This window comes from Nelumbo nucifera, chromosome 5, assembly GCF_055504915.1.
Source record: "Nelumbo nucifera cultivar China Antique chromosome 5, China Antique-T2T, whole genome shotgun sequence".
Lineage (NCBI taxonomy): Eukaryota > Viridiplantae > Streptophyta > Magnoliopsida > Proteales > Nelumbonaceae > Nelumbo > Nelumbo nucifera.
In genome coordinates, this window is record NC_142653.1 from 31369934 (window position 1) to 31384165 (window position 14232).

General features: G+C 39.2%; 1 pseudogene across 1 annotated transcript in view; it reads left to right on the forward strand.

The window, feature by feature from the left end:
• The first annotated feature begins 6536 nt into the window (after positions 1-6536).
• The window catches only part of LOC104600006 (developmentally-regulated G protein 3-like), a 31835-nt pseudogene continuing 24139 nt past the window's right edge, over positions 6537-14232 (forward strand). Inside the window, exons 1-2 of the transcript XR_016076494.1 lie at positions 6537-6961; positions 8338-8391. The product of XR_016076494.1 is annotated as a developmentally-regulated G protein 3-like (transcript). The remainder of the gene's footprint in view (positions 6962-8337; positions 8392-14232) is intronic.

Genomic DNA, 14232 nt, shown 5'->3' on the forward strand with positions numbered 1-14232 from the left:
GTATATATATATATATATATATATATATATATAAATATATGAGAGAGAGAGAGAGTGAGAGAGAGAGGGAGAGGGAGAATTAAATGATAAACTTATTTGGGCTGTATCCAGAAGGTGTTTTCTCTGTGAGATCTACTAACTTTCTAGCCAAATCCTCTTGCTCTTCAGGCCCCTCTCATAGGAGAGTAGATACTAGTTTCAAGTCCTACTAGAGTTTTCTGTGGTCCATGCCAGTAGAGCCAAAAATCAAGGCCTTCCTATGGAAATGTGTTCATAATGGTATAGTTGTTAACTCAAACATCCACAAGAGGCCTAACCCCAAATGAGATGTGCCCAATATGTAAAAAAGCTCCAAAAACAGTTTCATGCACTGTGTGCTTGTGACCATGCGAAGACATTGGGCTTGTCTCCCCCTTTTAAAACCAAGCTTGATCATTCATCTCCCAGCAAACACAAGTTTCTCCTCTTGGTTTTTTGATTGGCTCAAAGGTTGCTTGAAGGATAAAGGCCAAAAACCTTTGCTTCTGATATACTCTGCTACAGTTCTTTAGATAGTCTAGAATTCCAAGATGAGAACACTAACCATTGTGTTGATTCTTATATAATGTTCTTGAATTGGACGGTTTCGAACTCAATGGTGATCTTGTTAATGAAGTATAACTGTTCCCCAGGCTAGAGTGATTACCCTGGCCCTTCTAGATGGATCCCTCGTTTTGGTGTTGTAAAGGTGAACATGGATGGAGGGTTTTTATTTTGGCCTAAATAAAGGGAGCTTTGGTGCAGTTATCGGGGTTTAATGGACGTTTTGTGAATGCTTGTTTTGGGAAATGCGAGGTCCTTTCCCCTCCAAGCAGAAGCTTTTGCAGTTAGAAGTGGGTTAAACTTATCTCTCTCATGTGGATTCCCTTAGGTTGTCTTGGAATTAGACTACCTAAGTTTGATTAATGCTGCTAAGGCCCATAATTTGGAGATAGATACTAAAACTTTCTTTTTGCTGAAGGACATTCGGACCTTGGTAAGCTCCCTGTCATGCTCCTTTGGCTACACTAGGCGGTCTCTAAACAGAGTTGCTTATGAACTAGCAAGAAAAGTTGATGAGGGCGGATTTGGCCCTCCAATGACATTGTGACACATGGAATCCCGAAACAGCTGGACGACACTCAGATGCCACCTAGGCGATGATTTGGAGTCTCAGATCGTAGTTCGTCTTCGCCCAGACCTGGCGACCTGCCTTTACCGCCAACTTAGCAACTTCAACCATAACTTAGGCCGGCTAGGAGCACCTTGTCTAGTGCCGACCTGTAGCACTTCATCACTGGCCGATGTGACCTCGACGCGAGGAGTGACCTCCCTCGAGGGCTTGCCGACCTGACTAAGGTCCAGGAGGTGACTCGCAAGTTTCTTGGAAGTTGGCCCATGTACCGAGTGTTCTAGAGGATGGCCAACGTGCGTAGCGGTTACACCCGGGGATATTGGACCGGTTAGGTGACCTCCCGAAAACCTTGGATGCGGTGCATGAAGCCCACGCCAAACAAAGCCTATATAAAGGCACCAACCCCAATGACATGAAAAGGTACACACGATTATTTGCTCACTAGCTCTCTCTATACTCAAGCTTTCAACTCGCAACCAAGGCAACACAATACTGACTTAAGCATCAGAACGACCTCGCCAGGTTAGCCACCCTGAGTCATCTAACATTGATTCCTTGCAGATTTCTCTGAAGAGCCACCCATCTTATCACCCAATCTACCCCTAGCTCGGCATTCAAGTCCTCATCCAGCAAAAATCCTCCACTTTGGCCTCTGAGTCATCGACCACCTGGAATTAGTCCGAACAACAGGGTGCTGTCAAAAAACATGCTTCATCAATTGGCGCCGTCTGTGGAAACGCTACAAGAAGTTAAGTTCTTACCTTTTAAAAGGCTAAGTCCTCATCTTCTAGAAAACTAAAGATCTCACCTTTTAGAAATTAAAGTTCTCACTTTCTAATTTCCATTTTTATGAACTCAAAGACACTTTTGAGCAGCATCAACACCCAGAATGAATACCGATTACTGGGGGACAAAAACATCTATGATGAACCTGGAGAACTCCCTGTGACAATCAGACAAGTTTAGGCCGAACTCAGTATCCCCAGTGCCCCAGATAAATACCCCACTACCGCATGTGAACGCCCCTCTCCCCGCGGTAGAGCCATTAGCAATTCCCGTCGGGATTGAAGTGTGGCAGTTCCATGAGATGAAGCATGAATTTCCATATGTGAGCATGGGAGCAGCTCGACGTATTCATGTCGATGCAGAATAAGCAACAACAAAATGACCTTAACAACTAGCAGTCTGGTGACAGGCACCTCGGTGTAAGGCTGTCCTCGCAGGTCGAGCCAGTCATGGTTCCTGCAAGAAGTTGATGGCCAACAGACTAGGCAGCTTTGCCGACTTTATGTCAGCCCGGATAAGCCTCAACAGTCCTCTTCGTGAGGTCTCCCCTACAAATTGAACCTTTCGTGGCTTCCGCGGGAGTTAGCGGCCTACAAACTCTGTGAACGCCCTTGCGGGTTGAGCCCCTCAAGGCTCCCAAGCGAGTCGACGACCTATAGTTAGTAAAGCTGCCTCTGGAGGTCGAGCTCCCTGTGGCTTCTTGTAGGAGTGGACGACCGACGTCATTACGAGTCTGATGCAGCGCAGCTGTGGCCCCGAACTTCCGATTCACACCGACAATAACATTATGCCTTCGCAAGGGGGGGTAGAACATGTACGCCGTGGTCTCGCAAACACTCATCTAGGAAGATAATTCCACGAGATGACGTAGAAGCAGCCATATGAGAAGTTATTACAGAATGACCACTCGCTTAGGCGGAAAGGTCAGGCCGCACATCGACTAAATAAGGATAAGGAGAGCGGACCGTGAGTCGCTCCTAGAACTTAAGGGATAAAGTGCCAAGCTAATAAAAGACCTTGGCACCACATGAGACCCAGTCGCTTCTTCGGCATGGGCAAGACCAAGGATAAGGAGAGAGGGCTATAAGTCACTCCCTGAGCCTAAGGGCTATGGTGTCGAGCTGACAAAAGACCTCGGCACAATACAAGACCCAGTTGCCTCTTTGGCATGGGCAGATAAGTCCTAGTCGCCTCTTCGGCATAGACGTGCTAAGTCCAAATCGCCTCTTCGGCATGGGCAGATAAGTCTTAGTCGCCTCTTCGGCATAAGCGTGCTAAGATCCAGTCGCCTTTTCGGCATGGGAAAAATCAAGGATAAGGAGAGCGGACCACGAGTCATTCTTAGAGCCTAAGGGCTAAGGTGCAGAGCTGATAAAAGACCTCGGCACCACATAAGACCCAGTCTTCTCTTTTGCATGGGCAAAATAAAAAGTAGTTCGCATTCAACAAGAGAAAGAGAACAAAGGAAAGACTAGTTCGCTTTCAGCACCATGACAGTGCAAACTTAGTCGATCTCTTCATAGTAGACCTCCACCTCGGTTTTCAGGCTCTGCATTGAACTCGCTAGGTACTCTTTTAAGAACCTGCACGAAGGACTCTGCGTCGAAGTCTACCTAGGTGGAGCGACCTGATAAAGCAGTCACACAGAACCCCCTCTTGAGAATGGCATGACAAACTTCGCTCTTGAGGTAATGGTCGGATTGTAGAACTTCTTGATGGTTCCATCCCTAATAAGGTAGATGTCCTCGGGGTACCTGCTCCACCTCTCATCGAGCGAATGAATTCGCTCTCGTGCCCCGATAATCAAGACGGTGAGGTCCTGTGTAAGGCTGCAAACACTTGGACTCTTCCAACCTGAGAAGCAAATTGGACCGACGCTTACGACTACGAGCTTATCGAATCAGTCATTTCGGGCCAAAAGGAGCGATCTACTCCCTTTGCCGAGCTACTTTCAGCTCGGGACTGGGGGCAATTGATGAGAGCGAATTTGGCCCTCCAATGACATTGTGACACATGACATACTGAAATAGTTGGACGACACCCAGACACCACCTAAGCGATGATTTGGAGTCCAATATCATAGTTTGTTTTCGCCCAGACCTGGCAACCTGCCTTTACCACCAACCTAGCGACTTCGACCATAACTTAGGCCGGCTAGGAGCACCTCATCTAGGGCTGACCTGTAGCACCTTGTTACTGGCTGATGTGACATCGATACGAGGAGAGACCTCCCTCGAGGGCTTGCCGACCTGACTGAGGTCCAGGAGTGACCTGCGAGTTGTGCTTACTGAAAAATTCCGTATGCATATCCCAACACTTCCAAGTTTCTCGGAAGTTGGCCCATGTACTGAGTGTTTTGATGGATGGCCAACGTACGTGGTGGTTACCTCCGGGGATCTTGGACTGGTTAGGCGACCTCCCAAAAATCTCAAATGCGGTGCATGAAGCCCACGCCAAACAAAGCCTATATAAAGGCACCAACCCCAATGACACGAAAAGGTACACGCGATTATTTGCTCACTATCTCTCTGTACACTCAAGCTTTCAACTCGCAACCAAAACAACACAATACTGACTTAAACATTAGAGCGACCTCGCCGGGTTAGCCACCCCGGGTCCTCTAACATTGATTCCTTGCAGCTTTCTTTGAAGAGCTACCTAACTCGACAATCAACCTAGCTCAACACCCAATCTACTCCCCAGCTCGACATCCAAGTCCTCATCCAACAAAAATCCTCCACTTCGGCCTCTGAGTCATCAACCACCTAGAAGTAGTCCGAACAACAAGGTGCTGCCAAAGTACATGCTTCATCAAAAAGGTTTTAACAATCATGGTGTTTTTGTTCTAGAGGGCCTGATCTGGCTTCAGGAGTTACTGGCTTTGGATTGCAGTGCTTAGTTGTGTTTTTTTCCTTATTGAATGAATTGTATTTTTTTTGTTATCTTCTCTGGTTTAGTTCTGTTATCTTTGTACCCTTTATGGAGCTTTGACTCCCTTTGAATGGAAAACCTCGATTAAAAAAAAAAAACTACTTGTACATCGCATAGAGGACTCTACCTTTCAAAAGGACAACACTCTTACAGACCTTCATTCTCTATTTGCCTTTTCAATTTCAACCATTAGACTCTTTTTCAAGTTTTACTACTTTTCTCTCTCTTACAAACTCTCATTTTCTGTTTCTTCTTGTTATAGAATTTAATATCTTGTTATCCTTCTTGACCACATTCCATTCATCAATAAAAGTAAAAGTAATTTAAGGGTCAATTTGGTTTCTTAGTTGGAATCGGAATTGAAATGGGCCATTCCAATTCCAACTATTTGATTCCCCCATATGGGGGAATGGCCATTCCAACCCGCCCCCCCACCCCACAATGAATGGGATTCCCATTCGACATTATGTGTAGAAGTAAAGAACTCATGACAAAAAACCACAAATCGTAATATTAATAAAATAATAAAATATTATTAAATTAATAATAAGATAATAACAATAATAAATAAAATATTAATACAATACGATTAAAGTAATAATAAAAACAACAACAACAATAATAATACAATGTTAATAAACAAACCATGAAATAAAAATAAAATATTAATAATTAAATAAGAAAATATTATGAAAGCAATAATGTGATAATAACAACAAAAAACAATATATTAATAACTAAAATAATAATAAAATATTAGTAGAATATTAATAGGGGTGATCATGGGCCAGGCTTGGCTTTGCACTTATGATAAGGGCTATAGCCTAGGCCTGGGCCCGAGGTTCTAGGCCTGAAACATAAGCCCTAGCCCAGGTCTAGGCCTAGGCCGGGCCGGGCCTATGTCTTTCATATATAAAACATTATATAATAATAATAATAATAATAATAATAATAATAATAATAATAATAATAAATGACATGTAACATGCATATAGACTTATTTTATACATTGTATAATATAAAATATTATATAATATAAATTATGCATGCCATATTATAATATTTGTATATAAAATATATAAAATAATGTGTACATATATATACATTATACACAAAATGTGTATGTTTAAATATATACAGGCCGGGCCGAGCTTGAACACAAAACCCTGACCCAAGTTCGGAATTTCTGGGCCGGGCTGGGCTGAAATGATCACCCCTAAATATTAATAAAATGATAGTAGTATATTAAAATATTAATAAATTCATAATAAAAAGGCAAATATATCATTTATTAAATAATAATAATAACAATAATAATAAAGTAAACATAAAAATATTAATATAATATAAATTAAATAATAATAAAATACTAACAAAGTAATAATAAGATAATAAATAAATTAATATAAAATCTAAAGTTTTCAGTTGATTCAAATTCCAATTCCAAATTAACCAAACAATAAGAATCGAAATTTAATTCCAATTCCAATCCTATGCATAAACCAAATGGGCCCTAACTTTACATTTACATGGAATGCACTCTCGGAAGCTTGAAAGCAAAGTAGGCTAATCCATGAACGGCTTAAGGTACAGAGAGGAATGCGGATTTGTCACTCACAAAATCTGTCGCGTGCATTAACATCTTCGTGTACTTGTATGATTTTATTGATGGGAGATATCCTTAATACACGGCTGCAAGTTTGGACAAAATTCGAATTCCTAAAAACGGGTAGACGCAAGGATTGGGCTTTCGTGAGTTTGTCAAAATTGCAATGGACATTCGGATTCGAATGCAAACGAATCAATTTAGATCTATCCATATCCGTTTCGATTCGACCCGATTGCAGCCCTAGCCGTCAGAGTGTCGGACCGGTGTGATTGCTCCGTCGTAACTCGCAACTATCAAGTCTCCATCTAACCAACTTCACTCTTCTCAGTTTCTGAATTCTGATTATCGGGCAGATAGAATCATGCAATCGTCGAAAACCGACTATTGTATTGTTTCTCTGTGATAATCAGAAAAAGCTTCTTCTCTCGCGTCCTTCGACAATGGCGACCGTGATGCAGAAAATTAAAGACATCGAAGATGAGGTACTACTCGTTTTGGAACCTAACCCACTTTTCTTATTTGAAAACCCCTAACTTCATTTTAGTTTCAATGATTTACGTCGATTAAAACTTGCTTAACGAAGACCATCCCTTTTATAGTTTTCATTGTAATCATGCATTCTTGCCTTTTTTTTTTTAAGGTTTTACTTCTGTACAAACAAAGGTAGATAATTGTACAATATTTTTATGCTCAGTTAAGCGGCATGACTGGAAACTTATTTTGAATACTAAGTACTTGGGTTCTTCCATTAAATGAGCATGCGTTGATAATCTTTTGCGTGCTTAGGAAAGTTTTTATCAATTTAATCTGGATAGTCAAATGGTAGAAAATAATTCTGTTGTTAGATTTGAAGGTTCCATTTCGATTGTCATCCACTTATTTTTATTTACTCTGCAATTTTTTACGGTATTTGGTTTATACGTGTTGCTGCCTAGGATGGGGCCGGGGGCAACAAGGAACTGCACATGTCAGAGGCCCGGGTGTTATCCAGGGGCGGAGACTCCAACGGTCAAGGGCACCCCCTTTTATACTTGACCTTACCACGGTGTGGTTGGATAAAGTTAGAGGTGGACAGCCAGAATCTCATCCATCTGACGCCACGTGGCATGATCCTCAGCCTTGCCATGTGTGCCTACATCACTTGCCCCCCACTGGCATATCCCTTTAAGCACTTGCCATGTGCGCCTACATCTCATCCGTCTGATGCCACGTGGCATATCCCTTTAAGCACTTGACTAACTTGACCGTCGGAGTCTCCGCTCCTGGGATAACACCCGGGGCCTATGATGTGTGCTCTCCTCTTATTCAGGTTGGACTTATCGGCCTCGGATAGAAGTGAAGTTACTTTGTTGGGACCTAGGCAGCAACAATATGCATGTAAAATTCACTTTGAATACTCAAGCATTTCAACTTTCTTCGGTTAGTATCTTGCTTTTTCTTACGGTGGATTATATAAAAAATTGGAATTGCTTTCTTAAGTATTAATATGACAGTCTTCTGATCTCCTTCTCATGGATTTTGATGTATAATTAAAATTAAAAGATTTTTGAAACTTTATTATTTTTATGTTTATTAACTACTATTGTCTGCATGCATATTTTCTTCTTGAAGAACTATCTTGCCTCAACTGATTTGAAGTCCATTGAAATGATTGGGCTCCTTCCTGCTTTTATTTTTATTTTTATTTTTTTGAAGTTGTTTTCTATTCTTTTATCATAATTTATATGTTTTCTTATTCATAAAAAAATTATATATTTTTCTTCCCTCACTTAAGAACTTCTTATGATAGCATTGTAGTAGTCGTAGCACAGGGCTGATGTGGTAAATAATGGTAATGCTGCTTACTTGTTTATTGCAGATGGCTAGGACATAAAAGAACAAAGCGACTGCTCATCACCTTGGTTTGCTAAAGGTATTTTTCTTTTTACAACTCTGTCTTTGCTAGAAGCTCCTATTTTGGTGGCTACCAATGTTTTAAAAGTGAGAGGCACAAAACAACTGTAAGGGCTTCCAAATGCCTGAGGTGCAAGGTGTAAGCCACAAGGTGATGCATGTGCCTTAATGAAGTGAAGCACAACTTATAAAAAAACCACATATAAAAATATGCAAATCTGGATTCTATATGAAACAAAAAGCACATAAACCTCCATAATGGCATAATTTAATACCCAAAGATATGATATGGGCATATCGTATTGTATCATTGGGTTTCCAATACACCTTTTTAAAGGTGTTTTCAAGTAACCAATATTTTTATTGATTAAACAATATAAAAATGTGTAAGAATGAAATTTTGAAAAAAAACTAAAAAATAAAAATGTGGGGTAAAAAGTATTGATACACCCCTGCTGATAATTTTAGGTGTATCGATACTTTAAACCTTGCAATCTATAACCATATTTCTAAAAATACATTGATAATAATATCTATTAAATGCTTTAATCTGAATACATAGAAGACTTTACAAATCCACAAAGGCATTAAATGGGTTAGAAGGTGTGCAAATGGTTTAGCTGACTCCCTAGCTAAACAAAGGGTTATGCAAGGTGCCAACCAGCTGGTTGGTAAGGCCTCCTGCCGGTCGTAACGGAGACTTGGGATCGAATCCCGCCTGCACCTGGGTTGGGGGATGGGCTACCCCCCTGTTGTGTAGCTGTTCAAAAGAAATGAAAAAAGGGGTTATGACTTGTGAGGCAACAACTATTCTAGACATCCATGTAATTTGGGGTTTGTAAGTAGGGATTGACACTCTGGTTAAAAAAGTGTACTAATCATTTCTTCATTCCAAATATTATAATAAAATCACTTTTTTATTGATAAAAAAATCCACAAAGCCATTAAAAAGGTCAAATTCATTATAATGATAGAATAAGTAAATCATAGGGAAGGGGGAGGAATGGATTTGAGTCCGTGTTTCAATGGATCTCTATTTCATTGAAGAAGTATATCCTCATCATTATCATTTAAGCCTTGTTTCAACTATGAGGTCGGCAACATGAATCCCATTCCTCCATTTTGTTTTATTCAGTGCCATATCCTTGAACCACACACACGCACACTAGGTGTGCAATTTGAGTGGGCTTGGGTTGAATATTTGTTAAAATTTGGCTGGGCATGTGATTGATCAACAATTAAGTTTTGGGAAGATGATTGGTTGGGCATTGAGAAGTTTTGTGATCACTGCCCTTGGCTGTACAAGTTGGGTATGAAGAATAGCTCCGTCGCAGAGAATTTTGAGATCAATCAAGGTAGAGTAGTTTGGTGTCCAAAATTTAGGAGATCTCTATTTGATTGGGAAATTCAAGAGTGTGCAGATCTTCTGGAAAAATTACAATCAGTAAAGCCTCAGGTGGAAAGGAAAGACTCAAGATGGTGGGAAGAATAAAAAAATGGTTTATTTTCATTTAAAATCCTTATATCAGTCTCTCTCAATGTCAAGCGGGGATGTCTCAAAGTTGAAAGGCATTTGGGGAAACCGTATTCCTCCAAGGGTGGAAGCTTTTGCTTGGATAGTATCTTGACTTTGAAATACCTTCAAGGCAGAGGTTTTCACTTGACTTTGAAACACCTTCAAGGCAGAGGTTTTCACTTGACTTTGAAACACCTTCATGGCAGAGGTTTTCACTTGGCTAGCAGATGCTACCTTTGTGAGAATGCTCTTCATTTGCTGGTTGAGTGCTGTTTCTCCAAGCTCATATGGGTTTTTTTCTTTAGGCTATTCAAAGTGGGTGGATGGTCTCCCAATTCGGTGGAGGAAATTTTCCCTAAATGGCCTAAGATAGCTGGGAATGACAACACAAAGGTCACTTGGAGTTGCATTCCTTTTGCAGTCTGTTGGGAGCTTTGGAAGAAGGGAATATGAGAGTTTTTGATGGAAAAGCTCGATCAAGGGATCACATAACACTCCTACGTGGCAAACGAGTCATGGATTGGATCCTGATTCTCCCAGAGTTCGAAGGAATCTCAAAGGAAGATCTTGGTGCTGGATTTTGGAATAACTTGCAGCTGGCATGATGTGTTTTGTTTTTTCTTTGTTGTCTGTATGGCCTATGCTTATTGTATCATCTTTGTATTTTTCTCTCCTTGTATTTTTTCCTCTTTTGTTCCTCTTTGTAGGGTTCTCCAGTGATATCTCATCACCTGCAGATGTACTGCTTTTTGTTTTAATAAATTTCTTTCTATTGATTATCAAAAAAATATTGCCGAAAAGTTTATTGATTAAAGGGAGTATTCAAAATTTCATAAAGCATATGAAATGAGAAAGAAACTCCTCCAATGTAAGCTTGTCTTACAGAGCCGGTCCCAAGCCTGGATAAAGGAGGAGGGTTGTGTCTGATTAGCAGTCAGCACTAAAACTTTTTCCAAACCCTCATGATCATGCATCCTGATTTGTGATTTTGTGCTCATGTTAGGACGTTTTCCGGAAATGACGTGCTGCACCTTAACCCGAGTGTAGTGTCAAATGGAAGGGTATGCATGATGCATTTAAGCACCAACAATTAAACAATGGATATGACATTAAACAGAACATGATAGCAAAACAGGATTTATGTAGCTGATCCCATATAGTTAAGGCAAGAGATTTGCTGTATTCCATGGATGTGACCCTTTACTACCCAGAGATATGAATTACATGGCTGATGAGTTAGCTAAATCGGGGGTTTATAGAGATTCCTTGTATAGTAATAGAACACTGCCTCTGTAACTTGTGGGCTTTGCTCTGATTATGACTTTTCCATCACAAATTGGTTGTCAGCTTCCTATTATAAAAGGAGGGGTTGGTCAAGCTTTTGGAGCAGAATTGATATTTAAGTGTTTTTGAATTATTGTTCATCCTACATATTGTCATACTAGAGTCGGCTGATCCTAGACTTTTTCCCTTCTTTGCTTTTTTATTGAATATAATAGAGGATTCCAGCTCTTCTAGTTTTGTTGGTTAGCATTGTTCCACAAAGTAAAAGCTGTAACCTTACCTTTAAATTTCTAGACTTGTTCAAGGACTTTTGGTAATTAATCAAACTTAGCCTACCTTTCTGTTCTGCGCTGCTTTAGCATGGTCTGAGAGCCCAAACCTGATGCTTTGCAAATTCTTCAACCCGAGCTCATCTGAATACAACAAACACACACTTGTCACAAATGTTTTTTCTTGTCTCCTCGTCACTTGGTACGATTTAGATGTTGGGACCTGGCAGCTCAGGTCAAAGTTTGTACTGGGGGGCTACTTTGTAATTAAATTGTGAATCCCCATTGGGGAATGGTTAGGTAGCATTTGCTGGCCTATATTTTTCTGTATATTTCTGTACATGTTCAATTTCAGTTAATAAAATGTTTTGTTACCTTTCAAAAAAGTATGATGTTAGATGTCTTCCGTTCCTAAAACTAGGAAGTTGGGCCTTAATGTCGCTAGAGTGGTGAAAGGCCAGAATTTTTTGTTGTATTTTGTAATTTTAGTAGCAGTTCATTCTACTTTTGGGTTTGGATCAGAGGCTAGTTGGACTCATGTTGCTTCTTTAGTGGAAATTTTGCTGAGGTCCTATTTGTGGAACCAAGGGCTTCAAGTACCGGAAAGGTCTTTGTTTTTGTTTCTTTTAAAAGTTATCAGAACATTACTAGTGCACTGGCAATAATAAGCAGGTTACTTGGAAGTTAATAGACCATTTAGATAGGTATAAAACACATAAGAATATACAAGAAACTAAAAAAAGACAAACTTATAAAAAGCATTTGCCTTGGTTGTGTTGAGCTTCAGCATAGGTGTGTCATGCATGCCTTTTGAAAGTGGTTTGCTTGGGTTTGAGTGAGGCACATGCCTTAAAATGTGCTTTGCTTGTGTGCCTAAGCGTGCCTTTCAAAACACCTAGGCTTTTTTCGTGGGCACGTTGTCCGTTCACCACCTTCACATGCATAAAAGTTCATTTTTGCATGAAGGTGTGAGGCAAATGACATTGAAAACTAGGAAAAAGCAATAGCAGGTTTTTGCATGTAGGCTTCCATGGGTCAAAAGTTTGCAATCTGAGTATCATCATGCTACCTGTGGAGTGTTGACGTCTGTCTACAACTGTTGGTGTCTGAATGCCTTGGTTTTGACACTCTTGAAAGGCTTATTGGTGTATCTATTTTTCCATGATTCTTTGTATTTAGACTTTTTTTTTTTACCAGCAAAAGTAAGATTTATTAAATTAACTTGGAAAGTATGAGTGATCAATACAACTTGATTAACCAAAGTGTCAATCTCCTCTTACAGGCCCAAGTTACAAGGTGCCCAAAACAAATGCTGCCTCATAATCCCTTGTTTGGCTAAGGAGTCAACTAACCCGTTTGCACTCCTCCTAACCCACTTGAATTCAACCTCTATTTCTCTTGCAATCTTTTCCACTTCTCTTAGAACATGCTGAAGGGTCCAAGCTATACACCTATTGGATTTTTCTCAAGAGATAACTACCTGTGAGTCTCCTTCTGCCTCAATAATTCTGAATCCCATCTGTTTAGCTAGCCTGAGACCTGTCTATAGAGCCAACAGTTCAGCCTTCAAGGAGTTTCCCCACCCAATTTGGTCCTGAAAACATTGCCACAATCCTCTTCTCTGAATCTCTGAAAACCCCACCTATTCTACCCACACCTGGGTTTCCAAGGGAGCTCCTGTCAAAATTCAATTTTACTCTAATACCTACTGGGGGTTTCCGTTCCAACCTAACTCTGTCTTTTACTATTGAAGATTGTGCTATTTTTATACTATCTATCACTTCCTCTAGAGTCTTGCTCTTCTCCAAGAATATTCTATTATTTCTCTCTTCCCACACCACCCAACAAACTGACTTGAGTTGTTTTCAATTCTTTAGTCCTTACTTTGTTTAGTTCCCAAAGTCGAGTCATGCTCAGCCTCTAACTATGAGTCATTAGGGTTTGAGGTTAGTTTGTCATAGATTTTCCAATAGTGGTTTTAGTGTAATTGATTGTTGCTGGTTCCAGTCTTCGGATGTTCCCAAACCAATGTTGGTGAGATCAAGGTTTAAAATGTCGATGTCGATGGAAATGTCTTATACCAAAGTATAGAACATATGTCGGAAACGTTGGAAATGTCGAGGGGAAATATTGTAAAAATTAGAGACATTGTGGAAATATTATGAAATATGTGGAAATATGCAAAGATATTTTGTAAAATGATAAAAGAAGCATTAATACATATTTCTAGACTATTATCTTATTCCCAACCATTATATAAAGCTAAGAAACTAAGATGAATAACAAATTAGTAAATGACGATTTACTGATTTGTTATGCATTTTGATGTTTTTACAAGGTTATCTGATATTTTCTTTTCTTATTTTTAATTCTGATTTATTATAAATTCTAATATATTTATTTCACACTAGTAAACAGAAATACATTTATTCTGATTTTTTAAATATTAAAGTTATAATACATTATGTTTTATTATAAATTTAATAAACTGATTCTCCTTTTCGTAGTATTAAGATTATGATAAATTCTGATTTCTTATAAAACTTAATGAATTTATTATGATTTTTTAATACTAAATTTATAATAAATTATGATTTAGTATAAAATTTATTAAATTTATTCTGATTTTTTATATTAAATGTAGAATATGGTTTATTATAAAATTTAATAAACATTTTCTGATTTTAATAAATATTTTAAAAAATACTAACTAGTTAATATTTTATTACTTGAAAAAGATTTTATGTTTTATATTATAAAGTAATTAATTTATTCTTTTGTTTTTATATTT